Source organism: Hirsutella rhossiliensis, assembly GCF_020360975.1.
Source record: "Hirsutella rhossiliensis strain HR02 chromosome Unknown scaffold00018, whole genome shotgun sequence".
Taxonomy (NCBI): Eukaryota; Fungi; Ascomycota; class Sordariomycetes; order Hypocreales; family Ophiocordycipitaceae; genus Hirsutella; species Hirsutella rhossiliensis.
The window spans coordinates 1,215,026-1,228,887 of record NW_025408684.1 but is presented as its reverse complement, the minus strand read 5'-3'; positions in this window follow the sequence as shown (position 1 = coordinate 1,228,887).

The window sequence follows — 13,862 nt, the reverse complement described above, 5'->3', positions numbered from 1 at the left end:
TTCTAAGTAAGAAGAGTAGTAGTAATAAGGGAAGGTCGTAGAAGAGTAGTTAAAGAGAGGTTAACGATATTTAGTAGCTCTTTAGTTTCGAGCTTAGCGGTCTTATAAGATATAATAAGGAAAAAGAGGTAGTTATAAAAGGAGAAGGTAAGAGGTAGCGGTCTAAAGAAATAAAGAAGATAAAGGAGAGAAGAGAAAGAAGAGGAATAAAAAGAGTAAAGAGGAGAAGAAAAGGGTAGAGATTAAATAGCTTATTAATCGATAACTAGTAGAAGAAGCTATTTAAGCGTAACCCTTAAATACGCCTAAGACCTTACCGCTATAGAGGCCGGCTAAAGTAACTAATAACCGCGCGCTTTAATAACTATTTATTTTTCTCGCTATACCCTTCTTCTTCCTTCTTTCTTTTTCCTTTTATATATATATATATATATATACTCCGTACGCTTCCCTACTTATAACGATCCCTTCTACTAATATAACTCTTATATATATATATAATACCCTCTTAGCCTCTTAGCGTTATAACTTAGAACTACTTACCTTAACTATTTAATCTTATCTTCTCCCTCTCTTTTACTTACTTTACCCTTTCCTAAGATATAGCAGCGAACCTAAATAGTATCCTAGGCCCGGCTATAGACCTCTCTAAGAATGCTGCTATCTTCTTTAGCGTACTACTATTTAGGAGTAGGAGCTCTATTTTACTTACTTACTATAGCGAAGTTAAAGTAAAAGGTAGCGAAGGGCGCTTTTACGCTAAAGATAAGGAAAAGTTTATAGATTAAGACTAATAAGACGTTTATAAGTAAAAGTAGCCTCCTTAGTATATTTATAGAGATCGTTAGCACCTAATACTAATAGGCCCTATTAAACGGCGGGATATTACCCTCGAAGACGCTCGGATAATATATAAGGGCGTTAAAAAGATAAACGGATTTATTAAGAATAAGGCCCGCTAAGAAGAGTATATCGTCGATATATATAACTTTCTTTATAGAGCTATTAATAAACGATAGGCTACGAGCTTTAGCCTTAACGCGATAATTAAGATCTTAATAAGAGGTATCGAGAACGTAGTATACCCCTTACTTTACTTACTATTAGTTTATACTAACTACTAAGGGGAACCTATCGAAAATATGAAAGATAGATATATAAAGTACTATAAATGCCTAAACGATAAGGAGTATCTAATTAAGTTTACTACTCTTACCTTTAACCTTAGTCGCTTTATATATAAATAAAGGTATATAACCGGAGTTATTAACTTTTTAGTAGGACTAAATAAAAGGGGACTTTATTAAGGAGCGTTCCTTTAAGACTATAAGAAAGGAAACTTAGTTATTTTCGATACTTAGAAAGAGGGACGGTACGCTAAACTCTATACGTTCTTATAAGTATAGCGGTAGTTTCTTTATATCCTCTAAGTCCCTTATAACTTTACCTATACGCTAGTCCCTTATATTACTTAGTAGGAAGGGTAGGAATATAGCTACTTAGCCTTAATAATAATTTAATACTAAGTTAAAGGTATAGTTAGGCTATACCTTAAGATAATTAAGTAGCGATACTTAAAGGTTAAAGTAATTTTAGAGTAAAAGTATAAGGTAATATAAGAAGCCCTATAAATAAATAAAATCTTATACTAAGACTAGTATTTCTTTAAGCTAGATAAGAGGATAAGTACAAAAGGCTATATTAATAAGCTAATATATAGAATCTAAGCTATCGCGGCGAATAAACTTAATTATATATAAGCGATATTATAGGGTAGCGGAGTTTCCTAGTAGTTTAATAGTAGGGTTAAACGACTATAAAAGATACTATCTAATTAAGGTTTAATAACTTTCGGCGGAGTCTTTCCTACGAGGATTCTTAGGTATAAACGGATTTACTAATATAACTATATTATTTTAAGAGATTAAGAAGAATAAGACCTCTAAGAGGTCCTAGAGGTAGTTAACCTCTAAGATAGGCCCGGCGGATAGAAACTACTACTTTAAAGAGACATAGAACTAGCTTATATAGTAAGGAGAGCGAGAAAAGAGCTAACTATACTAGCTACCCTTATAGAGTAACCTAACTTAATCGCTTAAGCTATACGCGGTTTCTTTATAAGACTCCTCCTTAAAAAGACCCCTAACTATCTAATCGCGCTAATAGGGATTAAGAATAAGCCTAGACCTTCGTTACTTTAAGCGTTAACTAAATTAAGCTCCTTATTTAAACTAAGTAGCCTTTCCCTAAGTAACCTTAAGATAGGATCCCTACCTTAGAATCTATAAAGGAGAGAGCTAAGCGCCCTTACTAGTCCCTTTATCTATATAGAAACGACGCCTTTATTTTTCCCCTTAGATATATAGCTAATTAGGCCTACTCCTCGCCCGCTACTAACGATCCCTCTAAACGTATAAAGGAGTAAAAGACTTATAACCGTACCCCTACCGATAGCTTAATAAGAAGCTAGTAGGGAAGAAAGGTAGATAGCGTAGCTACTAACTCGCCCTAAGACTCTAAAATTACTAGGCGCTTAGTTAATTACCCTAAGGCTAAAGACTCTAGTAACGCCTATAGCGCGCCCTATTACTCCCTAGAAATAAAGTATAGTAATAGCCTCTCTAACTATAGTCCTTATAAGGTTTATACTAGGCTTTAAACCCTCCTAGGTTAAAGGAGTTAAAAACCTAGGAATATATTAGAACTACCGCTAGGATATTAACGACTATAATTCTATATATTTACGTAGGACTACTAGCAACGCAATAACGACTAGTCTATAAGACTCTATAGCTTATTTAATTTAGCTATGCTTAAAGCTATAGACTAGTAAAGATACTAACTACTTTATTTCCTTAACGCCCCTAAGAATAATAAGCGCGAATACTTAGGAGCGTATATAAGGGGTAGTAGATAATTATTTAAAGAAGGAAATACGTAAGTAAAGATAGGAAAGAGCTAAATAAGTAGCTTATAGGTAAAAGGAGGAATAAATAACGTAAAGGGAAGGGATTATAGTAAAAGAGAAAAGTTCTATCGACGGTTTATTTACTTACTTATATACTTAGGAAGAGAGCTTTACCTATTATTATCGCGCCCTTTCCGTTAGTATCTTAGGTCGGAAAGTCGCTAAGGAGGAGTTTAATAGGTAAGATCGCACCCCCTATAGATATTAGCCCGTTAAAGGGATAAGACCCCTAGCGCCCCCCCCCCTTTTTACTTACTTCGAAGTATACTTAAAGGCTTTATAAAGACCTTAATTATCTAATTAGGTATCTTCCTTAATTATAGTTAATTTAAATTTTTATTTTTCCCCCTTTAAAGTAGAGGCCGCTAGTTATACGACTTTAGTAAAGATAAAGAAGTATAGAGTAAAGAAATCTCTAAGACTTATATCTATAACCTAAGGCCCTTAAAGCTATATATAGGACCGATAATTAAATAATTATATAGTTAATTACTCTATTAATCCTTAGCTACGTGCTACGCGTACTTTAAGTATATGCCCTCGTTCCCGTTAAATTACCTAGGCCCCCTAGCTTTATATAAGCTAGGATAATAATACGGCGTACGAATAAGGGGCTTAAAGACTATTAAATATAAATACTACGGCTAAGGAAAGACTAAGAGACGAATTTCTAGATAAACGCCTTTATAGCCGGACTAGCTATATAAGGAAATTTAGGTTAACTAGACCGACGTCTCTAAGGATTAAGAAAGCTTTATTAAAGTAATATTTTTTATTAACGCCTTTTTAAGGATAGTTTTCCCCTATCTCTTATAAACCTACCTAAGTAAGTATAACTAGTTTACCCTCTAAGACTTTATTAACTAAATAAATTCCTACTTTAGCTACGAGGTAAAGAAGATACGGTCTAATAGAGAGCTATTTACGAAGGATATCTTAAATTAGCTTTAAAAAAGAGGCATTTTACCCCTCCTATTAGTACTAAATACCTAGGCCTAGAACGGAGGGGTAGAAAGATTAAGGGGTGCTATAATAGAAAGGGCCTATATAATAAGACTTACTATAAAGCTTCTATACGACCTTTAGAGGGAAGTTATTAAGACCGCCTATTACTTATAGAACCGGACCCCTAGGGACCTTAAGGACCCTAAGGAACTAAACTAAGGAATAGACTAGAAATCCCCCTTTAAGCTCTTTATAAAGAAGAGGGCCTCGCTAGCCTACCTTTATACCTATAGCTATAAGGTATATACTATAACTACTAATATATAGCTAAAAAGGAAAAAGAAAAGAAAGCTTAATCTAAGAGCCTTTATTAGTTACCTCGTTAGTTATAATTCTATAAATATCTTCCGGATTTAAATTCCTCTTTTATAAAAGGTTATTTTAACTAGGGATATAATTTTCGACGAATATAGCTTCTTCGACGGAAAGAGGGATTAATAGCCCCTCTTACTCTCTTAACGTTAGCTAATTTAAAAGATTTAAATCCCCCCTTCCTAATAGTTTTAAGAAGAGGTCCTAGATAAGGAAACGGAAGAAGAAACTAACGTCGAAGTAGTTAAGGATAACGCTAACTTTAAAGAAGAGGAAGAAGAGGAAGCTACTAGATTAGATAATCTAGATAAAGAAGGAGACTATAAGAAAGCGGTAGAGCTAGAATACGCCTACCTCCCTATACCTCCTCTTATAGAATAAGAAGAAGATCTAAAAGTAGCTTTTTTAGTTAGTCTTCCTATCTCGACCCTTAAGGGGGTAGGAAAGGCACCTCTCTTAAAGGATTACCCGGCTGCCTTTTTATCCTTACTTTAAGAAGTAAAGGAAGGTATAGGGCCCGATATAGATACTAAAGAAGACTAATTACTCCCTTATTTCGATCGTTTTTCCGACTTCTATCTAACGCCTATAGAAGACGGTTCTTATAGAGCATTTATAGTAGGCCGGCTTTTTAAGCCTCTATTAGCAAAGAAGGTATATAAAAGAGACCTCCTAGACCTACTAGTAAACTAAAAGCAGCTAGAAAAACACCCCTTTAGAAACTAGTTTTTCTAGGCCTAGAAAGACTACCTAGCCTTATATAAGGAGATAGGGTCTTTTAAAGAGGTCCTTAAGGAAAAGGTAAGAGGAAAATAGGTCCTTAGCTATAAGTAGGTCTTTATTTATAAGACTAATAAATATAGCTTCCTTTAAAAGTATAAAGCCTAGCTAGTTATCTATAGGAATTAATAGGAAAAGGGGGATCTACCTACTAAGGTAACTACCTTAGTAGGGATGTCTTTTCGGACCCTTATAGCTATAGTAGTAGAATTCGACCTCGAGCTCGATTAAATAGATATAGTTAACGCCTTTATTAACTACCCTCTTAAGGAAGAAAAAGTTATTTATATACGACTTCCTCTTAGTTTCTAATAACTAGGAAAGGTTCTATAGCTTAGGAAAGCTCTATACGGACTACGAAGATTACCCCTTCTTTAGTAATAGTATTTAATAGGTTCCCTCGAAGCCCTAGGCTTTATAAAAGTCCCTTAGGAACTATATATAGTATAGAAGGGTAAAATTATAGTCTTCTTTTACGTCGACGATATTATCTAGGCCTACCTAAAAGAGAAAGAAGCTACTACTAGGGAGGCTATATAAGGCCTATAATAAAGGTATAAGATAACTAGGCTTAGGGAGCTAAAGTAGTTCCTAGGGATATAAATCCTTTAAAATAGGTCCTAATAGACTATCTAGCTTACCTAAGACGCCTATATCGATAAGGTCGCTTATAAATTCCTCCTTAATTCCCTCGATAAGACGCTTCCCTTTACGCTTATATTAGATAAAGAGCTTTTACCTAATCTATTTATTTAAGCTAGGGAGTAAGAGAAACACTAATATTAATAAAAGGTAGGCTCCTTACTTTTTTTAGCTATTTCTACTAGACCGGATATCTCTTTTATAGTCTCTTAGCTAGCTAGGTATAACTAGAATCCTAGCCCTAAGCATTAAGAAGTAGTAGATAAAGCTATCCTTTATCTCTATTTAACGAGATTATATAGTCTACGCCTAGGAAGGTAGGAAAGGAAGAAATTAGCTACTAAAATCTTCCTTTATTTAAGCGATTCGTCCTTTATAGATAATTCCTTAGATAGAAAGAGCTTATAAAGGTATATTATATCCCTTTTTAAAGGAACTATTACTTAGAGAGCTTTAAAGTAAGCTACTATTATAACTTTTAGTATAGAGGCAAAGCTATTAGCTCTTTTAAAAGCGTTAAAAGAAGCGATTTTCCTTAGCTAGCTATTAATATTATTATAACTATAAATTCCGACCTTATTAGCTATAGAATATAATAATATATAGACTATATAAATTCTTATAGAAAATAGTAAGTTATCGACCTAGCTATAGTATATCGATATCTACTAGTATTAGTTACGCTAAGAAGTCTAAAAGGGACTTATTTTTATCTATTAGGTTTTAATAGTATTAATAAAAGCTAACGGTCTTACGAAGCCCTTACTAAAGTAGAAGCTAGCTATCTTTTTATAGTAAATTAGGCTAGAAGACGTTTAAGAGAAGCTATCCTTAGAAGCCCGCCTTAAGAGTCTATAAGAAGAGCTAATAGTATATAGGAGGAAGGAGACGTCTATAGCTAAAGAGAGGAATTAGGACTTATCTTAGAGGAGGGCCCCTAGCTTAATTAGGACTTATTCTTCTTAAAGGCCCCTTTAGGACTTATCTCAGAGAAGCCCCTTTCTTATAGGACTTAATATCTTCCTTAAGGCCCTTTTCCTAAAGTAGGTCTAAAAGAGCCTAGGCTAAAACCCGGATTTCTTAAGTAGGGGATAAGTATAGACTAAGACCTCCTTTATACGCTTACTAGCCTAGGTATTTAGCTTTACCCTTTCTATAAGGGCAGGCTATAGCTAAGGGGGTATATCGCGAAGCGTAGCTTAATTTCGTAGTTCTTAAAGATATCCCTTAGTATAAGGGACCTAGGAAGCTAAAAAATAGGTTTTAAAGAAGGAGCTAAAAAGAGGTATAGAGAGGAGGGTAAGGGTATAAAGGGAAGTAAAAGTAGCGATAGCTTCCTATAAAGGTAGCGAGAAATAAGACGGATATACCGGCAACGGCTAGAAAGGAGGGGAAAAACTAGTAAAAAGCTCGGTAGTTAAAAGGATATTAAAGGCTTCTTTAAGTAAGATCTTCTTTATTAATTAAGATACTAAATAAGTATAAAAAGGGGCGTTAGATAAAAGAAAGAAGGATAATTAAGGCAATATAATAATTACTCCCTTACTATAATTACTACTCCTATAAGAATTAAATACCTCTACCTTACTTATCCGACCCCTTACTTTTACTTTTACCTTTATATATTTTATATATACTTCTTATATCTCTCTTTATAAGACTTAAAGCTATATATAAGACCGATAATTAAATAATTATATAGTTAATTACTTTACTAATCCTTAGCTATATACTATATATACTTTAAGTATATACCCTTATCCTTATTAAAACTAGTCTTTAGGGTATAAACTTATTATTCTATTTTATTTATATAGCGACGAGTAGCTTTATAAAGCTAAGAATACTTAAAAGATAATAGTACTATTTAGAAAAAAATAAAATCTAGGGATTTAATAATTAAAGTAGTAACTAACTTAATAGCTAGAGTTAGGGACCTAATAAGGTAATAGACTTACTAGGAAATAAATAATTAAATAATACCTTTACTAATAGTAAAGGAAAAGTAATAAGCTAATATTAAAAAACCCTAAGCTCTTATTATTAGCCTTATAACCCTTAATACTAGCGACTTAGTTAAGAAACTATAATCCTTATATAATACTTTAAAAGATATAAATAATAATAATAGTATAATCTAAACTATATTAAAACCCTACTAAGACCTCTTATTTATATATATACTAATAATACTAATATAAGTACTAATAAGGGATACCTTAATAACCTTAACCTTAGCTCTCTTTTATATAGTAGCTTATAAAGAACGCTTACTTCCTACTAATAAATAAGAAAGTAAGTAATAAGATAGTTATAATAAGATATTTTCTAACTCTAAAAACTTTAACTTTAAATTTTATAACCTTATAATCTATAAGTATACTATATCTATAAACGCTAGCCGTTAAAAGGGATTATTTAATCTAACTACTAGCGATATAAAGAAAATTAAGGTAGATATTAATAAGATTATTAATAAACTTAAAGATATACTTACTAAAAGCTAAGATAACTTTATAGGAAGACTCTACTAACTATAACTCTTACTTATTAGTAAATTTAATAGTAAAAATATAATTAAATTCCTTAAAAAGTTTAAATAAAAGATATATATTAACTATATTTATAATAAGGATAAAATAAACTAGCTTAAAGTCTATATCTCTTTTATATAAGCCCTTACTATTAAAATTCTTATAAATAGACTTATTTAAGAAAAAGTAAAAAAGAGACTCCTTTAATACTACTATATATATAATATTAAATAACTAGAAACTATTAATAACCGCTTAAACTATTATAATACTAAAAAGCTTAAGACTATTATAAAAGTTATAAAATAGCTTAGTCTTTACTTATACTTATAGCGTAAGGTATAACTTAATAGCTAGGAAGAATCTATAGTTTAGTTATACTTTATTTATTATATAATACTAAAGGAGCTTATTATTAATATTATAAAGAGAAATAAGAAGATATCTAAAGTTATTTTAAAACTCTTATATAAAAGCCTTATCTATATAATTAATAACTACTTAGTACCTCGCTAGGACGTTAAGTAATAAGATATAGTATTTAAAGTCTATAATTAAAAGCTTAAGAACTTAAAGAAAGACTAGCTCTTTAAGGAAATTAATAAAGTAATAAAGGAAGCTAAATTTAATAAGGGTAAAGAAAAACTTCTTAAAGAGTTAAAGAAAATAAATAAGAAACCTAGATAGCTTATAAAGGAGATCTTAGACTTAATAAAAGCTTTTAAAGATATAAAGATTAACCTTACTTATTAGTAAGAGTAGATATTTAACTAGCTTAATAAGGAATAAAAACGTATTAATAATAAAAGCTACTTTTTAACTTATAGATAAAAAGGTAGCGTAGATACTATTAGATTTTACTATTTATTTAATTAATATATATAGTTTTAGGTTAATACTTTTAACTAGCTTAAGAGATACTTTTATTATAGTAAAAAAGGATATTACCTTAATAAGTATAAGGTATACTTTTAGGACTATAAGATTAGATTTATAATATATAAAGTAGTAAATAAGACTTTTTACCTTAAAAGAAAAGATAATAAAAGCGTAATTCCCTTAGTACTTATTAATAGGTTTTCTTAAATAAGTATATATATTTAAACGCTTATTATATACTAGGTAGATATATAGCTAGACTCCTTTATATTACTACTTATAAAATAAGTTAAAGCTATAGTTATACTATCTTACTTAAATTAAGCTACTAGTAAAAGAGAATTTAGTTTCTTAGACTAGTTTTAGAGATATAAAAGCCTATATAAGTAAAAGCTAAGGAATCTAAAAGTAAGTAATATAAGAAAAGAAGTAAGAAGGATATTAGTTATTATAATTATAGATAATATATAATAAAGTAATATATATAATTAAATAATCTATATAACTATAATAGGGATTAATACTTATAAGAGGAAAAGATAAAAAGTTAAAGAGATATAAAGGAAATTAAGATAATAAGAATAATAAAAACTAGCTTAAAGATTATCCTTATATACTATAGATATAAAGTAGATTTAAATAAGAAGTTTAATAGACTTATAAATAAAATTATTAAAGAAATTATATATAAAAGAATCCTAATCCCTTTAAATTACTTAATTAACTTTATTCCTTAACTAAGTAAGAGACTTAATATAAGATATATAGATATAGCTTAAAGTATAAAGAATATTAAACTCTAGACCTTAGAGAAAGTAAAGAGTAATATAAGACCTTATAAAGCTATAATAATAGTTATAAAAGTAGCTAAAGATAATATAAAAAGTAGTTTATTCCTCTTTAAATATCTATAAGGAAAACTTATAGTAGCTTTAATATAAGTTAAAGAATAAGATAAAGAATACTAAGTTAAACTAATTAAGCTTACTTACCTTACTTATAAAGAATCGGATTATAAGTACCTTAAAGTTTAATAAGTACTAAAGGAAGTTAGGTTTATACCTAATATAATTAATATAATATAACTAGCTTAAGGACTATTTAATTAATAAACTTTAAAGGTAATAAAACTAAAGAAAAACGAATTTATTATATAGGAAGTAGTACTCTTAATAAGATACTAAGAGATAACTTTAAAGGACCTTATAGTAATTCCTATAATATATATAAATACGGTCCTTATACCTTTCTACTTACTTAAGTATATATAAGACCTACCCTATATTTAAGTATAGCTTAGTAGCTAGAAAGCTAAAGTTCTAAGCGCTTTAATCGATACTAAGTTTAAAAGAAACCTTATTATTAAAAGATATATAAATATATATAGGCTTAAAATCCTATTAATAAAAGTATTAACGATAGTATATACTAAGTCCCTTATAAATATAGTTAAGGAGGTAGAGACTAATCTCTATCTAAGTATAGCTTAGATACTAATATATCTTTATATTATACTAAATAGAGTCTTAGTCCCTTTTATCCTAGGTATACTATTTATTAAAGCCGTGCGTATATTATTTAATTATCCTTTAAGGAACAGCGATATATAGGTTAAATATTAAATTAGTACTATTTAAGTAGTTATACTAATAGTAAGAGCTATTAAATAAAAGCTTTTAAATAAGGTTAATATAGTAAAATTCTTTTAGACTACGATATTAATAGTTAATAAAGATATATATAAAAGACTAAAGCTTAAGAAGACTATATAGGAAATAGCTACTTAGCTCCTAAGAATTTTTTTAGGCTTTAGTAATAAAAGTTAAAGAAGATAACTTAAGAGCTACTTAATAATTATAGAAAGAACCCCTTATAGATACCTTAATAGCTAAGATTCTCTTACTTAAAAGTAAGATCCTTAGTTATAAAAGGGGCGCTAACTAAGTCTTTAACCTAGCCTATACTAGTATAAATAAGCCCTTAATAGTACTAGTATAATAGTAATTAATTATAAATAAAGGAGATAAAGCGATTCTAGCTATTAGATTTAAAATAGTAAAAAAGATTATTAAAGTTATAGTTATAAAGGCTATAAGGGAATTTAAGAAAAATATTATTAGAGCTAGAAAGAAGTTTAGAAAGATTTAGAAGGTTAAAGTTAAGATAAGGAGGAAATAACCTATTAGATTATATAATCTAAGAGTTAATACTCTCTTTAAAAGAAAAGTAAATAAGATTAACCTTATTAATAATACTTTATTAAACGGCTTAACGCTAAAAGGAGACCTTAATTAAAAGAAGACTAAATAAAATACTATTAAAGATAAGATATACCCTAGACCCTACCTAGAATACTTAATAGGAAAATTCTTAAGTATATAAAAAGGAAAGTAGCTAATATAAGAAAGACTTAAAGTAATTTATAAATAATTTAAGGGCTTTCTTATAAAGGTAGAAATCTAAATCTTTAATAGTATTTTATTTAATAGGGAAGTAGCGTTAAGTTAGCTTACTTACTTAGGGGTATACCTACTTAAGAGTATATCTTATATAACTAAGATAGTATATTTTAATAGTAATTAAAGCCGCGTTTTTATATCGCGATACTTAATTATAGTATTTTCTTATTATTCTAGCTACTAGCTTTTATATAGAGCTTTAAAATCCGCTTTCTAATTAGCTATTACGATAGTAAATAGCTTAAGGGCGCGTTAAAGCTATTTCCTTATCTTAATAACTTATTTAATCTATATAAACTAGCTATTTAGATCTTAGGCGATTTTTCGTTACTTTTAAGGCTATAGATAATATAATTAATACTTAAGCTATTATATATATAGCTATACCGTTATAAGCTATATATTCTAACGATTAAGGCTATAGCTAACTTTACTAAAAAGTATATAGATTATACGGTTAACTTAACCGCGATTTTCGAGCCCCTTAATAAGCCTATAGACTTCCTATAATTATCTTAGTATTTTAAGGGTATCGCTATTATCTATTAAGCTTAAATTCTTTTTTTTTTTTAGTAGTAATAGCGTTAACGGCGTAGGTAAGATAAAGCGGCTTATTAATAGCTTTCTTATATTAATTAGCTAAAGTCCTATCCCTTACTACCGCCCTTTAATATTTTTCTTAGTTAGGCCGGCCTACTAGGCTTAATAATAGTAGCGAAGGAAAAGTGCCTTATTAATTAGTGCTATATCGTTAAGAGAAGTAACTTTTTAGAGTTAACGTTAGTAGGTAGCTTTAATCGGCGAAAAAATTAAGATATTAAGAGGTTAAAAAATATATAAGGCGTATAAAGGTAGGAAAAGGAGATATATACTATATAAGAAGCATTTATATATAAAATCGTTAGTCTAATAGCTTCTATAGCTATCTATAATTAAGAGGACGTTACTTTATAGCTAGCTTTTTATTTATAGGATTAAGACCTACTTAAGCTATTAAATCGCGATAGAGTTACTCGTTTAGCCCTTTAAAAAGGCTATAAAGTCCTAATCCTTTAGAAAGTTAAGTTCTTTAAGGAACTATTAGTATTAAAGGTCCTAACCTTTAAATATTATAAGAGGAGTTAAGGCCTAGCTAGTAGTAAAGACATATTCTATTATTATAGTCTAATAACGCGACCTAAGCCGCTTCTTAAGCGTCTCCTTTCTTTCTAAGCTCCTTAGTACGAGGCCGTTATAGCCGAGGCCTTTAAGGATACCTATCTTATCTATATTAAAGCGTGATTCTAGGGGAATAGCCTATAAAGCCCGGAGCTTAAGTAACTAAAACTACTTCTTAATCTAGGCTATAGAAGCGCTATTAATATAAGTAGAATCGAGAGCTTTACCTTTAATCGTGCTAACCTTTAGATTTTAGGCTAAAAAGCCTACTACCTAGTATTTTCTAAGTAAGCGGGTATCGCCTATAGCCGTAATAATATAGCTAGCGAATTCCCTTAGCTAGAGATACGTTAAGGGAAGCCTAAGGGCGGCTTAGGTAAGAACTTAATCTTAGAGGTATTTCTCTTACTCTTAGCTAAGCCTTTAATAATATTTATATACCTCTCTCTTTAGTTAAGTACCTTTAAGGCGTTTCTAAAGTATCGTCCTTAGAATACCTTACTTCTAACTAGCCTATACCTAATATATACCGAATTTAATATTAGCTAGAGCGTTCTAAAGCTAATCTTTAGTATATTTAGAAAGCTAAGATATTACTAATTTAAATAATGTTTTTTAATAATAATTAAGTATAAGATATATAAGAATTCGCGGTTATAATATATAAGTTAGTCGGCGCGTTAGTATTATAGAGACGTAGCCTTAAGTAAGTATACCCTTAAGTAAGTAAGCTAACTTATCCTAGGACTTTATAAAAAGAGGTAAAGTCGACCTAGCTATAGCCCCCTTATAGGTTATTAGGATAATAGAATATAAGGTATAGTAAGTAGCCTTAATCTTAATCTTAAAAGCGATAAAGTAGAAAGTTATTAATATCCTTAAAATTAAACTAGAAATAAGAGTCTTTAAAGAAGGGTATAGGCCTTATAAGAACCCCTTTTTCTTAGTAGTAAAAACAGATAAAAGACTACGCTTAATTAATTCTACTACGTATATAAATACTATTAAAATAAGAGATATAAACCTACTATTAAATATAAATAAGTTTAGCGACTACTTCTTAATATATAAGATCCTTTTCCTCTTAAACCTTTTTTTAAGCTATAATTAAATCCCTCTTAATAT